This window comes from Symphalangus syndactylus, chromosome 17 (assembly GCF_028878055.3).
Source record: "Symphalangus syndactylus isolate Jambi chromosome 17, NHGRI_mSymSyn1-v2.1_pri, whole genome shotgun sequence".
NCBI classification, from domain to species: domain Eukaryota; kingdom Metazoa; phylum Chordata; class Mammalia; order Primates; family Hylobatidae; genus Symphalangus; species Symphalangus syndactylus.
In genome coordinates this window covers 45307225-45320219 of record NC_072439.2, presented here as the reverse complement: position 1 = coordinate 45320219, position 12995 = coordinate 45307225, and the positions used below count along the sequence as shown (strand labels likewise).

General features: G+C 34.5%; 1 protein-coding gene and 1 long non-coding RNA gene across 12 annotated transcripts in view; one reads left to right on the top strand and one right to left on the bottom strand.

Moving 5' to 3' along the window:
- Positions 1 to 12995, bottom strand: part of TMEM117 (transmembrane protein 117) — a 610505-nt gene that overhangs the window by 161822 nt on the left and 435688 nt on the right. The window lies entirely within an intron of this gene.
- Positions 12311 to 12995, top strand: part of LOC129466357 (uncharacterized) — a 49077-nt gene continuing 48392 nt past the window's right edge. For both annotated transcript variants that reach the window (XR_008652131.2, XR_008652132.2), the window contains exon 1: positions 12311 to 12424. This is a non-coding gene — a long non-coding RNA (uncharacterized lncRNA). The remainder of the gene's footprint in view (positions 12425 to 12995) is intronic.

The following is a 12995-nucleotide window of genomic DNA, read 5'->3' as shown; positions in this document are numbered from 1 at the left end:
TTTCCGTGTATTTGATAAAATTTTCTGATAGAACAATCCTTAATGCCACAGGTACAGTTGTAGCTTGTTGAATTGCCATTCCCAAAAAGTAACAAATAGTAAGAGTTATGCTGTATACTTGCTGGGAGAACTAATAAGTTGCCAGATCTGTGTTCAACCTTGTTCTGTTCAATGTTTTCACCCATTATTTGAATACACACTGAGAAGATATGCTTATGAAATTTGTGACTAATAAAAAGTTGAGAAACAGAATACCGTGAAAGACAAAATCACAAAACGGATTGTGGCAAGCTAGAAACTACAGTCTGAAACTAGAATAAATAAGGAAATACATTTAACAAAGGCAAATTAAAAACCCTACACTGGGATTGAAAAATGGAGAAACCTATATTAATGCAGATATTTCTGACAACGAGCTCAATTTAAATGCACAATGTGTCATGATTGTCACGATAATCTAAAGCAACTTCAGGCAGAATTCAAAGAAATACAGTATCAAGCACAAAAGATAATGAAGAAAAGAAGAAGAAAATATCACATGTGGTATACCATGATCAATTGAGTGCATTTGTCTTAAAGGATAAGTTGATAAAAATTTTTAATCAATTAGTTGAAACCAGTTGAGTTTGTTAGTAGAATCCAGGATTGAACTGGTTCTTTGAACTCCACAGATGGTTAAAAGAAAAATACCTTTGTCTTTACATACTATAAGAATTCCCGATAAGAAGGGAGTTGCAACTGGGTTGAGTTTTGTTGTTGTTGTTGTTGTTGTTTAGAGACAGGGTCTTGTTATGTTCCCTAGGCTGGAGTGTAGTGGCTATTCACAAGCACGAACATTGCACACAGCAGTCTTGAACTCCTGGTTTCAAACCATCCTTCTGCCTCACCCTCCCAAGTAGCTGGGACTACAGGCACACATCACTGTGCCCAGGTAGGCTGAGGTTTTTCATAGCGATATATGTATAAAATCCCTCGATTTAGTAAAAATGAAACACATTAGTAGCCTGGTTCTCCCCTGCCTCCTTCCTTCTATTTTCCTTCCATAAAGTTTTACTGAGAGTTTACTATTATGTACAACTAAACCGACATTTAACATACAAAAATCAGTTTGAAAGCTCTTCTCCTTATGTACTTACAATATTTGTAAAGAAACTTCACATAAAACTGGTTCATTAAGTAATGCTTTACCCTCTTTCCTTTTCTTTTCTTTTTTTATTTTTTTTATTATTGTACTTTAAGTTTTAGGGTACATGTGCACAATGTGCAGGTTTGTTACATATGTATACATGTGCCATGTTGGTGTGCTGTACCCATTAACTCGTCATTTAGCATTAGGTGTATCTCCTAACCTAATCCTTGAGATAGTTTACTGAGAATGATGATTTCCAGTTTCAGCCATGTCCCTACAAAGGACATGAACTCATCATTTTTTATGGCTGCATAGTATTCCATGGTGTATATGTGCCACATTTTCTTAATCCAGTCTATCGTTGTTGGACATTTGGGTTGGTTCCAAGTCTTTGCTATTGTGAATAGTGCCGCAATAAACATACGTGTGCATGTGTCTTTATAGCAGCATGATTTACAGTCCTTTGGGTATATACCCAATAATGGGATGGCTGGGTCGAATGGTATTTCTAGTTCTAGATCCCTGAGGAATCGCCATACTGACTTCCACAGTGGTTGAACTAGTTTACAGTCCCACCAACAGTGTAAAAGTGTTCCTATTTCTCCACATCCTCTCCAGCACCTGTTGTTTCCTGCTTTTTTAATGATGGCCATTCTAACTGGTGTGAGATGGTATCTTACTGTGGTTTTGATTTGCATTTCTCTGATGGCCAGTGATGATGAGCATTTTTTTCATGTGTTTTTTAGCTGCATAAATGTCTTCTTTTGAGAAGTGTCTGTTCATGTCCTTCACCCACTTCTTGATGGGGTTGTTTGTTTTTTCCTTGTAAATTTGTTTGAGTTCATTGTAGATTCTGGATACTAGCCCTTTGTCAGATGAGTAGGTTGCAAAAATTTTCTCCCATTCTGTAGGTTGTCTGTTCACTCTGATGGTAGTTTCTTTTGCTGTGCAGAAGCTCTTGAGTTTAATTAGATACCATTTGTCAATTTTGGCTTTTGTTCCCATTGCTTTTGGTGTTTCAGACATGAAATCCTTGCCCACGCCTATGTCCTGAATGGTAATGCCTAGGTTTTCTTCTAGGGTTTTTATTGTTTTAGGTCTAACACGTAAGTCTTTAATCCATCTTGAATTAATTTTTGTATAAGGTGTAAGGAAGGGATCCAGTTTCAGCTTTCCACATATGGCTAGCCAGTTTTCTTTACCCTCTTTCCTATGCTCAACTCTTTTAACTTTTCTAATAAATGTTTTGTTGTTTTGTTGCAAAACACACAGACACACACAGACACTTCTTATCTGTAATTTCCTCACATTTTTTAAGAGATGTGAGAATTTAATCATTTCAATGGTGAAGTCAAAGCCATGATGATATGTAAGAAAGAATTACTTTCATGGCTTTTTTTTCCCATGATTCTATTAATGAGTTTTAGCGTCCTAAAACTCTTCACACAGCAGTGCTGAATAAATTGTCTGCAGATATAACTGTTTTATTGAGTACATTCTCAATGCATACAAAAATAATATTTCTCTACATGCATAATGCAAATGCATTAACTTATTTTCAACTGATACAATTTCATCTGTGTCCTGATGTAATGGGGCATTCATTCATTTATTCAACAGATATGTATCTAATACCTATTATATGCCATGAATTACATCAGATAATGATGATTAAACAATCAAAAATAGCTATAGTCTCAGTTTTGCTTTTTTTTAAATTGAGACAGGGTCTCACTCTGTCTCCCAGGTGGGAGTGCGGTGGTGGGATCTTGGCTCCCATCAACCTCCACCTTCTGGGTTCAAGCAATTCTCCTGACTCGGCCTCCCAAGTAGCTGGGATTACAGGTGCATGCCACCATGCCAAGCAAATTTTTGTATGTTTAGTAGAGATGGTGTTTCACCATGTTGGCCAAGCTGGTCTTGAACTGAGCTCAAGTCATCTGCCTGCCTTGGCTTCTCAGAGTGCTGGGATTACAGGCATGAGCTACCACGCCTGGCCTATAGTCCCTGTCTTAAAGGAGCTTGCAGACTAATGGGGGGTATATAAACAAGTGTAAATTACAATGTAGAATATGTGCTGTAATAGAAAAGAATGATATTCTATGAAGGTAAAAAAAAAAAAAAACCTATTTGAACAATGTCTGGGGGCTTCAGAAGCCTTTACTGAAGAAATAATGTCTGTCATGTCCTGAAGAATAAGAAAAACTAAGCAGATGAAAGGTGACTGTTTTAATCATATGTATCTTGAAACTTCTGCTTCAAGTAATAGGGAACTAGGAAACAGATCAAACCCCTTGCTGAAAAACTAAAAAGCCTGCATAACATATAGAAAGAATATTCTTTAAAAGCATCAAAGAGCTAACAAGGTAGTGAGGTATTACTGGCCTTGCAAGGAAGCCTAGTTCTGCTTGGAAGGGACCTGCTAACTCTGATTTTAGCAACCTTGAACAGCTCATGATTCAAATGAAAGCCTAGTTATCCACAAGGGTAGGCGCTCTGATAATTCCTTCCTGACTTTAAGTTGGGAGCATGAAAGGCTACATCCTTACAACAGGTAAACTTTGAACAAAGTGGCCCTTGTGTGAACTCCCATCCCAGCTTTATTACTTTTTTGGGTTGTTCATGATACCTCAAGCCTTGAACTTGTATTGACGAAAATCTGTAGCATCTTGCAAAAGAAACAAAAACCTACTCTGAAAAAGAAGCTATCCTCTTATGCCTGAAATTACCCCTATAAAGTGTTGTTAAAATATAAACTGCCTATTATAGGGCCAATGATAACTGGGCATGCAAGAAAACAAAATATCAACACTGAGAACTAATAGAAATATTCACTCAAAATGTTCAAATATTAGAATTTGCAGACAAACTATTTAAACAACCGTGCTTATTATATTCTAAGAAAGAAAGTCAAGAAATAAAAATTCAGTTTTAAAATTTCAAGAAGGAGATAAAACTTTTTAAAGGATGTGGCAGCTTTGACAAAAACACAAATAGAAATTCTAGAAGTAAAAAACAATGGCTGAAATTAAGAACAGGATTAAGAAAAGAAAAGAAAACTAACTAGAAATAGGCTAGGAGAACCTATTAAAAGCATAGCATGGAGAGACAAAATGTTAAGAGAGGAGAAATCAAAGGAGAGTGTCAGAGAATAGGGCATACACGAAGAAGGCTTAATATGTATTTAACTGGCACCTCAGATAGAAAAGTGGAAGAGAATGGAACAATGGCGCTCTCTCTCTCTATACTAAACTAAACTCTCTATAGAAAACTCTCTATAGAAACTAAAACATTTCTAAAACTGAGGAATGAAAACCAATCTACTATTTCAATAATCCCAAGAAATCACAAGAATGATAAATAAAATTTTCAGAAAATTCACATCTAGGCATGCCATTATAAAAGAGAAAGACCAAAGACGGAGGGTAAATGTCAAAAGCAGCTACAAAGAAAGGACAGACTAAGCGGCCATCTCCTTAACAGAAACAATGGACACCAGAAGAGAGTGAAATGATGTATTTGAAATGTATATTCAATATGTTTAATGCAAAAAAGAATTTCAAGTTAGAATACTATAGTCAGCAAAATATTCTTCAAGATTAGAATTCCCAGATACAGACTACCTTGAAATGACTATAGACTCTAAGATTAAAGTAAGACATTTTCAAGGAAACAATACCTGGGAATTTGTAACTAACAGACCTGTACTTTAAGGAATAATAAAGAACTTACTTCAAGCAGAAGGAATGATGGAAAATGATCCCAGTGAGAAGTTAATGGATGAAGAAAATAATTAAAATAAAAGAAAGCAAACTGGAAGAAGGGAAAATAAGTGAATGTAAGACTTTAATAAATTAAGGATACATTAAAAAAATTCTTATATTAAAGCAGAGTTTATAACTTTTATACTGATAGGGGAGTATAAATCCAAGTGTGGAAAAACACTGATCCAATCAAAAACATCAAAAAAGGTAAAAATTAAAGTACAAATTTAGACGATAGATTTAAATCCAAGTATATCAGTGTTTACATTAAATGTACATGGGCCAAATGTCCCAGTCTGAAAAAAAAAAGATTTTTAGATTGTTTCTAAAAATCTAACTGTGCATTTAACAGGAAACATTTAAAACATAAATATCCTAAATGATTGAAAGTAAAAGAGTACGCAAAATGATACCCATGACAACAAAAGACAAAAGGTGTTTCTATATTAATATCAGACAAAACAGACTTTAAAGTCAAAAAATATATATCTAGAGAGAGTACGAAGAGAATCACTTCAAAATGGGACAAAAAATGATGGCTTACAAATTCTATGCACCACTTAAGATGTCCTCAAAATACTAAGAAAAATTATTAGCATAATAAGAAAAAATGGACTCCATTATTATTTGTGGGTTTTAATACACTTACATGTAGCTCTCAGTAACTAAAAGAAGTAGACACATAAAAATGGTAAAAATATAGATGAATTGAACACAGTTAATAAACATAACCTAATGGATACATAGAAAACATGTAATTCCAAAATACAGAATACACATTTTTAAACATATCAGGAGATTTTCAAAAAGTGATGATATGTAAAGAGGTATAAAGTATGTCTTGACAAATTTCAAAATGTTGAAATTACACACAGTATATAACCTAACACAATTTAATTATGCCAGAGATAAATAATAGATAAGTAAACAATGCTGATATGTAACTAAAGTAATACTTAGATCCTAAAATGCATATATGAAAAAGAAAGTATGCCTGTGAAGTAATTATTTCAGTATTCACTTCAAGGTATTATGAAAAGAAACAGCAAAAAAAATGTAGGAAATAAGGAGAATTAAAAAAGAGCATAAATTAAGAAAATAAAGAAACACGCAGTAAAATGAATCAACAAAGACCAAGATTAGTTTATTTAAAATGACTAATTTGAAAAACTATAGAAAATAATAATGAAGAAAAGAAGCACACGTAACCAATATTAGGAATGATAAAGAAGCCATCACTACAAATCCTGTAGACTCTAAAGATACTAAGAGAAAATTAAGAACAACTTCATGCAATAAATTTGAAAATGTAGAAAAAACTGGACAAATGCTGAAAAACGTATAATTCATCAAAACAAACTGAAGACAGAAATAGAATATGACTATATATCATCCTCTAACAACTAAAGAAAACGAATAATTAATAAAGAAAATTTTCTTATAGAAAAAGCTCTTGTCCCAAATGCCTTCATTGAGTTATGCCAAATATTCAAGAAATAACTATTTTTATACAAACCCTTCCTGAGAAGGAAAAGAGCATACACTCCCCAACTGATTTTATGATGCCAGCATAATCTGGATAGAGACACAAGGATAGTGCAAGAAAAGAAAAATAGAGGCCAATATCATACACGAACCTAGAGGCAAAAACTCTTAAGAAATATTGGCAATTGAATCTAGCAATATATGGAGAGTAAGATGCAAGATTACTAAATTCTGTTTATACCAGATTATGTAGGTTATTTTAATATTAGGAAATTAATTAACATACAAGAATGTTCATAAATGCACTGTTAATAATCACAAAAACTTGAAAGCATACTACATGCTCTTCAAAATGAGAACAAATAACTTGAATGTATTCACCTAATAGAATTTTATTCAGCAGTCAAAATCAATGAATTATAGACAAAGACACTAATGTGATAAAATTTGTCAATATAATATCATGTGGAAAAGAAAATGCCACTATGATGCCTTTTCATAAAGATAGATAAAAATGAAAGATACAATAAAATATTTTTAAAGGAAAATAAATATTTCAGGATGATTTTTGCTTTGGTAGACAGGGTATGAAGGTAAATGTCAATTATTGTCAGTGATGTAGCTATTGTTTTGCATGTTAGTGCCATACATATTTAACATATTATTGGAAATAGGTAACCAAATAATTAAACGTGACCATGAATGAACTAGAGAAGAAACAGCTTCCTGAATCAAGGATTATGATTAATCTAATTCTGTCTACTTGAGTTTCAAAAAAAAATTAAGAAAAAGAAAACAAGAAAATAAATAAATGTGATTTACTATATTAACTGAAATATATATGATAATATGATTATTTCCACAGATGCAGAAAATCATTGTATGAAATTCAACAACCATACATAATAAAATTCTAAGCAAACTAGAAATGGAGACAACATTAAGCTGATAAACTATGAACTCTCTGCAAACATCATACTTAATAAAGACTTTATTGAAATAAGTAACAACTCAACTCTCCTCATTTCAAGTGTTGTTTGGGTGGTTTTAACCATCACAATAAGGCAAGACACAGAGAGAAAAGATGTAAGAACTGAAAACAGTGAAAACAGAGCTGTCATTCACAAGAGATATGATATTAATAGGATAAAAAATAAACTGCACATAAATCATTAAAATTAGTAAAATAATTTAATAAGTTTGCTGGCTACAAAATCAATATATGAAATTTGAGTTGATTCTTATGTACAAAAGTAAGAAAGAAAACTATTAAAAAAGACCATAACTCACAATAGTATTTAAAAATACCAAGTACTAGTAATATTTCAAACACATCTATTGAGAACATGATATCGTTTACTGAGAAACAGTAAAGAAGACACAAATAAAGGAATATGTAATTGAGAACATGATACTGTTTACTGAGAAACATTAAAGAAGACATAAATAAAGGAATATGTATCAATATTCAGAGATTGGAAGGTTCATAATTTTTAAAATGTGAATTCTTCACAAATTGATCTATAGTCTCAATAAAATTGTACTCAAAATTCCAATTTTATTGTGGAAGTTGACATGCTGATTCATAAAGTTAAATGGAAAAATTCTTAAAGTTAAAATTCAAGAACCAAAGAATTATGAAGATACTCTTGAAGAAGTAGAGCAAAGTGGCAGGAACTACTTCAACATATATCAATAATAAATGTGCAGTAATTAAGAGAATGTGATATTGGTACCGAGTAACTAGGCCAATTAAAAAATGGACCCGCAAATAAATGTACATTATATGGCAAAGGTAGCACTGCAGACCAGTGGAAAAAAAATAAACTTTTCCATAAATGGTTGTGGGACAATGATTTATCCATATAAGAAAAAATAAAAGTTTACTTCGACTGCAACCACTTAACACCAGTTGGGTTGTAGACTTAAAAAGCAAAGCAGTAAGCTTGGAAAATAATACAAAGACTATCTTTATAACTTTAGAACCTTTTTGTTCTTAATAAAACACTAAAAGTTACTAAAGTTTAAAAAGTTGACTATATTATAATTAAGAAATCACGATCAAAAAATAAAAATAAAGAACAGCAAATGTTTATTTACATAATACTTCCTAGGTTTCAGGCACTCTTTTTACTGCTTTATATAGGTTAATCAACAACCATGTGAGGTAGGACTACTATTATTCTCATTTTTACAGAAGAGGCATGGAGAAGTTTAATGACTTACCAAAGTTCAAATTGTTAAGGGAGATAGAGCCATTATTTGAATCAGACAATTTTGCATCAAAGTTTATGCTTTAACCCATAAGAAGTGTAAAAAGACCAGGTACCGAATGAGCAACATATACAACTGACAAGGAATTAGCATGCAGAAAATATTTTAAAACTCTTCTATTATGAAAATACATATAAACCAATGGAAACATGGGCAAGAAACTTGATCAGGCACTTCAGAAACAAAGATTTTTAATGGTCAATACAATAATCAGGGGAATACAAATTGAAGCCATAATGAGATGTTACTGAACAACCACCGGATTGGCTAAAATGTAAGTCTATAAACATTAGGTGAAGGAAAGGGGTAGAACAAAGATAACTTTCATACACTAATTGTGGGAGTGTAAACTGATATTCCAGAAAGCTGTAACGATTATCTAGTGAAGGTAAAAATACGTATCTCTCCTTTACTCCTAATTATACATATTCTAGAGTTATGGGGATACCCATCATCCAAGAGACATGTATGCAAGAATGATCCTGAAGACATTATTTCTAATAGCTAAAAATGGGAAATAGCTAAAATGCCCATCAAGAGGAGAATGGATTTTTTTTAAAGGCTATGTTCATACAATGTAATACAATGCAATAATGAAAACGATGAAACTAGAGATACACTCTAAAATGTGTATAAACATTACAAACATTATTATGAGTGAAAGAAGGAAAAGATAGAGTGTGGTTTTTTTTTTTTTTTTTTTTTTTTTTTTTTTTTTTTTGAGACAGAGTCTTGCTCTGTCGCCCAGGCTGGAGTGCAGTGGCGCGATCTCGGCTCACTGCAAGCTCCGCCTCCCGGGTTCACGCCATTCTCCTGCCTCAGCCTCTCCGAGTAGCTGGGACTACAGGCGCCCGCCACCACGCCCGGCTAATTTTTTGTATTTTTAGTAGAGACAGGGTTTCACCGTGGTCTCGATCTCCTGACCTCGTGATCCGCCCGCCTCGGCCTCCCAAAGTGCTGGGATTACAAGCGTGAGCCACCGCGCCTGGCAAGTGTGGTTATTTATTTCAAAACGAGGAAGAACTGAACTGTATTGCTTGGGAATGCATGTGCAATTGGTGAAATGAGAAAGAAAAAAGCAAGGAAATCATCACCACAAAGTCTGGATAAGTCCTTGGAGTGGAAGAAAGGGGATAAGAAGAATGTAATATAAAAGAGAATTGGAGGAATCTGGAATGTTGATGACATTTTATTTCTTGGCAGTAGAGGATACACAGGGGTTCACTTTGTAATTACTCATTATATAGTACACTGTGTTTAAATCTTTTTCTGTATGTGTGTTTTATTTCACAATTTTTAAAAAGAACACATTGTAAATGCTTCAGGGAGGAGGGATAAAATATGCAAAGAACCAAAAGCAAGTGACAATGTCTACCCATCTAGGAATTAAAGAAATGTATTATCTCTAGAGCAAAGAATGTCGAAGAGAATTGTAGGTGGAAAGTGACAAGGAATGAAGCTAAAGGCCCAAGAAAAAAGATGCATAATATCAGCTTTGAGATTCTATTAAAATGTTTGGAAGTTATCAGAGCACAGGGGAGCCAATCAATGATTGTAAATAGGGAAGTACCAAAATAAATTTTGTGTTTAAGACATCTTGATCTGTCTTTTAGTGAAGAACAGAAGAGCCTTTACTAAAAGGAAGAAAGGATGTAGGCAGGATGATAAGTAAGTTGGCTGTTGATGTTCTTCAGGAGAAAGAGGGTGAGAATCTGAACAAGGAAATGGCAGGGAGGATAGCAAATAGCTGATTCCACAGTAATGAAAAGAAAGAAAGGAAGAATTTTAAGGACCTGATTGGATGTAGAGGTGAAGAATGGAAAACAAAGTTAAATGAATGACACTGCCATTTCAGAGAGAGAGAAGTGGAGGGGAAGAGGGAAAAGCAGAATTGAGAGGAAAATAGAGTTCCCTTTTGGGTACGTATTTTCAAACCAAGCTAATTTGATCACCATTCAAAAGCAGGAAATAGAAAATATCGAGGGGTCAGCCCCTCTACTGATTGCCTATATAATATTAAGCAAGTCACGGACCACTCTAAGCCTGTCTCCTTATGTATAAAACTGGGAAAACAGTATTATTTCACAAAGTTCATGCTCTGATTAAACAAGTCAGTAAAAAAAATACCATACTGAGGTCATAACAGGGGCTTGACTCAGGAATCTGAATCTGAAATGAAGATAATAGGTTGCTTTTACATAACGTGTGAGAAAACACACCATTAGCATATACATCAGAAATGTGACTGCAGAGCTCACAAAACTGAACAAGAGGATTTTTAAAATGCAAAGTTAGTTTGGTTTATGTTGTTTTTATAAGCAAATGTTTCCATTGATTTGTGTGCTTAATGAAGTTCTATATTAAAATTATTGGAATAAAGAGAAATATTTTTCCCCAAAGCCCATGCATGTAAATCTATAACAAATTTTCTTCCAATGTAGTTAAAGCTAACACTTGTTAAATGCTACAGATTAATTATGGCTCCCAAAGGATAACTTGAACAGGAGAATTGGTGGAAATACAAGCATATCTATTGTCTCTACCAGCTTTACAAAACAAGGAGGCAAATGAGAGGGAAAGTCTTCCAGGGATTAGAAGAAGTCAAAAGATGGTTTCTAGAAAAGTGAGAAATGGGGCAAAGAGAATCTAGAAGTGAATTGTTCCAGAATCCCTGGGCAATGCACATAAGCTGTGCTGTGTGTCTTTTCCTCTAGCGTGGTACATTTACCTGAACCCCATGAGCACATGTTCCCCTCTGGCAGCTACTGTGGAACTGTGATCACATCTCAACCAATGGGAGGTCATAATGGGGTGACTCTAAGGTAAAAATGGTCTTAACTAAGCTAGGACACTTCATTAATGTCTCTAACGTGGTGTTTAATAGGCATCTCAATCTAACATGTAACATTTCATTGCTGGGACCAGAAACCTTGAAGCTCAAACGTTTCTCGCCATTTCATTCTCTGATAATCGGCTAATTTGGCATCATAACTTGGGTGCCTAGCAGGCATCTGTCCAAAGAAAAATCTTGATTCTCTTCCCCAACCTGCTCCTCCACCAGTTTTTCCATCTCTAAATGGCACTATCACTAGATGCTCAAGGCCACAAGTTAAGTCATCTCTGGAGACAGCCTCTTTCCATTTCTCCTCATGTCTATTTTCCCTGTAAGACATGTTCCGAATCTATGTACATCTCTCCACCTGTACCACTACCACTTTCTTCCAAGCCAACATCCATGTCTTGCCCAGATCCCTGTTTATTGTACTGCCTTCCTATAATCCATTCTCCATACAGCAACTAGAGCAATCATTTTATGAAGTTGCCTAAAATTTCACAATGGCTTTCTGCTACACCGTGTGTGTGGCCCACAGGCTCCACACCACATCTTGCCCACTACTTCTCGGACTGACCATATCTCAAATGACCCTCCACCTTTTTCACTTCCTATAGGATACGCTGGCCTTTTTTTCTATTCTTGGAATATGCCAAGCATATCCCCACCCAGAGCCTTTGCATTAACTATATACTGCACATGGGATGCTTTGTCCTAGACCTTCACATGGCTCATTCCTTCCAGTCATTCAGTTCTCCGATTAGGTATCCATGGGAATTTTCCTGGCTCATAATTTGAAGTGGTCTTTTCAGATCACCACATTGCTTTATCTTCTTTATGACATATGCCATTATGGGATTGACTGATTGACTGGTGATCTTTTATTTATTTAGGTCTGAATAACTCTACCAGAATGTAAACTGCAGGTCCTGACAGAAGGTACTTTATCTATTTTTTCCACAATGTTCGATACCTAAAATGGTCACTGACACCTAACAGGTAAAAACTATTTGTCAAATTAATAATTAGGCCCCTCACATACAAAATGTCAGCAAAGTTTTCTTTCCAAAACATTTCTAGAATCTATCTACTTTTTTTCATCTCCTCTGTTTCCTTTATAGTTCAAGTCACCATGATCTCTCTCAGGGGTGACTGCAATGTCCTCTTTCCTAATTGGTCTCCTGGCTTCCCTCAGCAGCCAGAACAATCTTTAAAAATGCAAATGAAATCATATTGTGCTTCTATTTAAAACTGTCCATGACTTCCTATCTCTGTTAGAACAAAATTTTTTCACCTGAGATGATCTAACCTCTGACTGCTGCCAACTCTCCCCTATCACTCCCTCCCTCCTCCCAAACCCACCCTACCCTTAACCTCCAGGTTTTGTGTCTCTCTCTAAGCTGTCTTGTCAATTAAACTTTCTGGATCTCACGTTCTTCAGCTATAAAAATAGTAGTTCTGGAAGGGCACAAGATGCTCCACAAACATTTAGTAGACACATGCTGTGTGG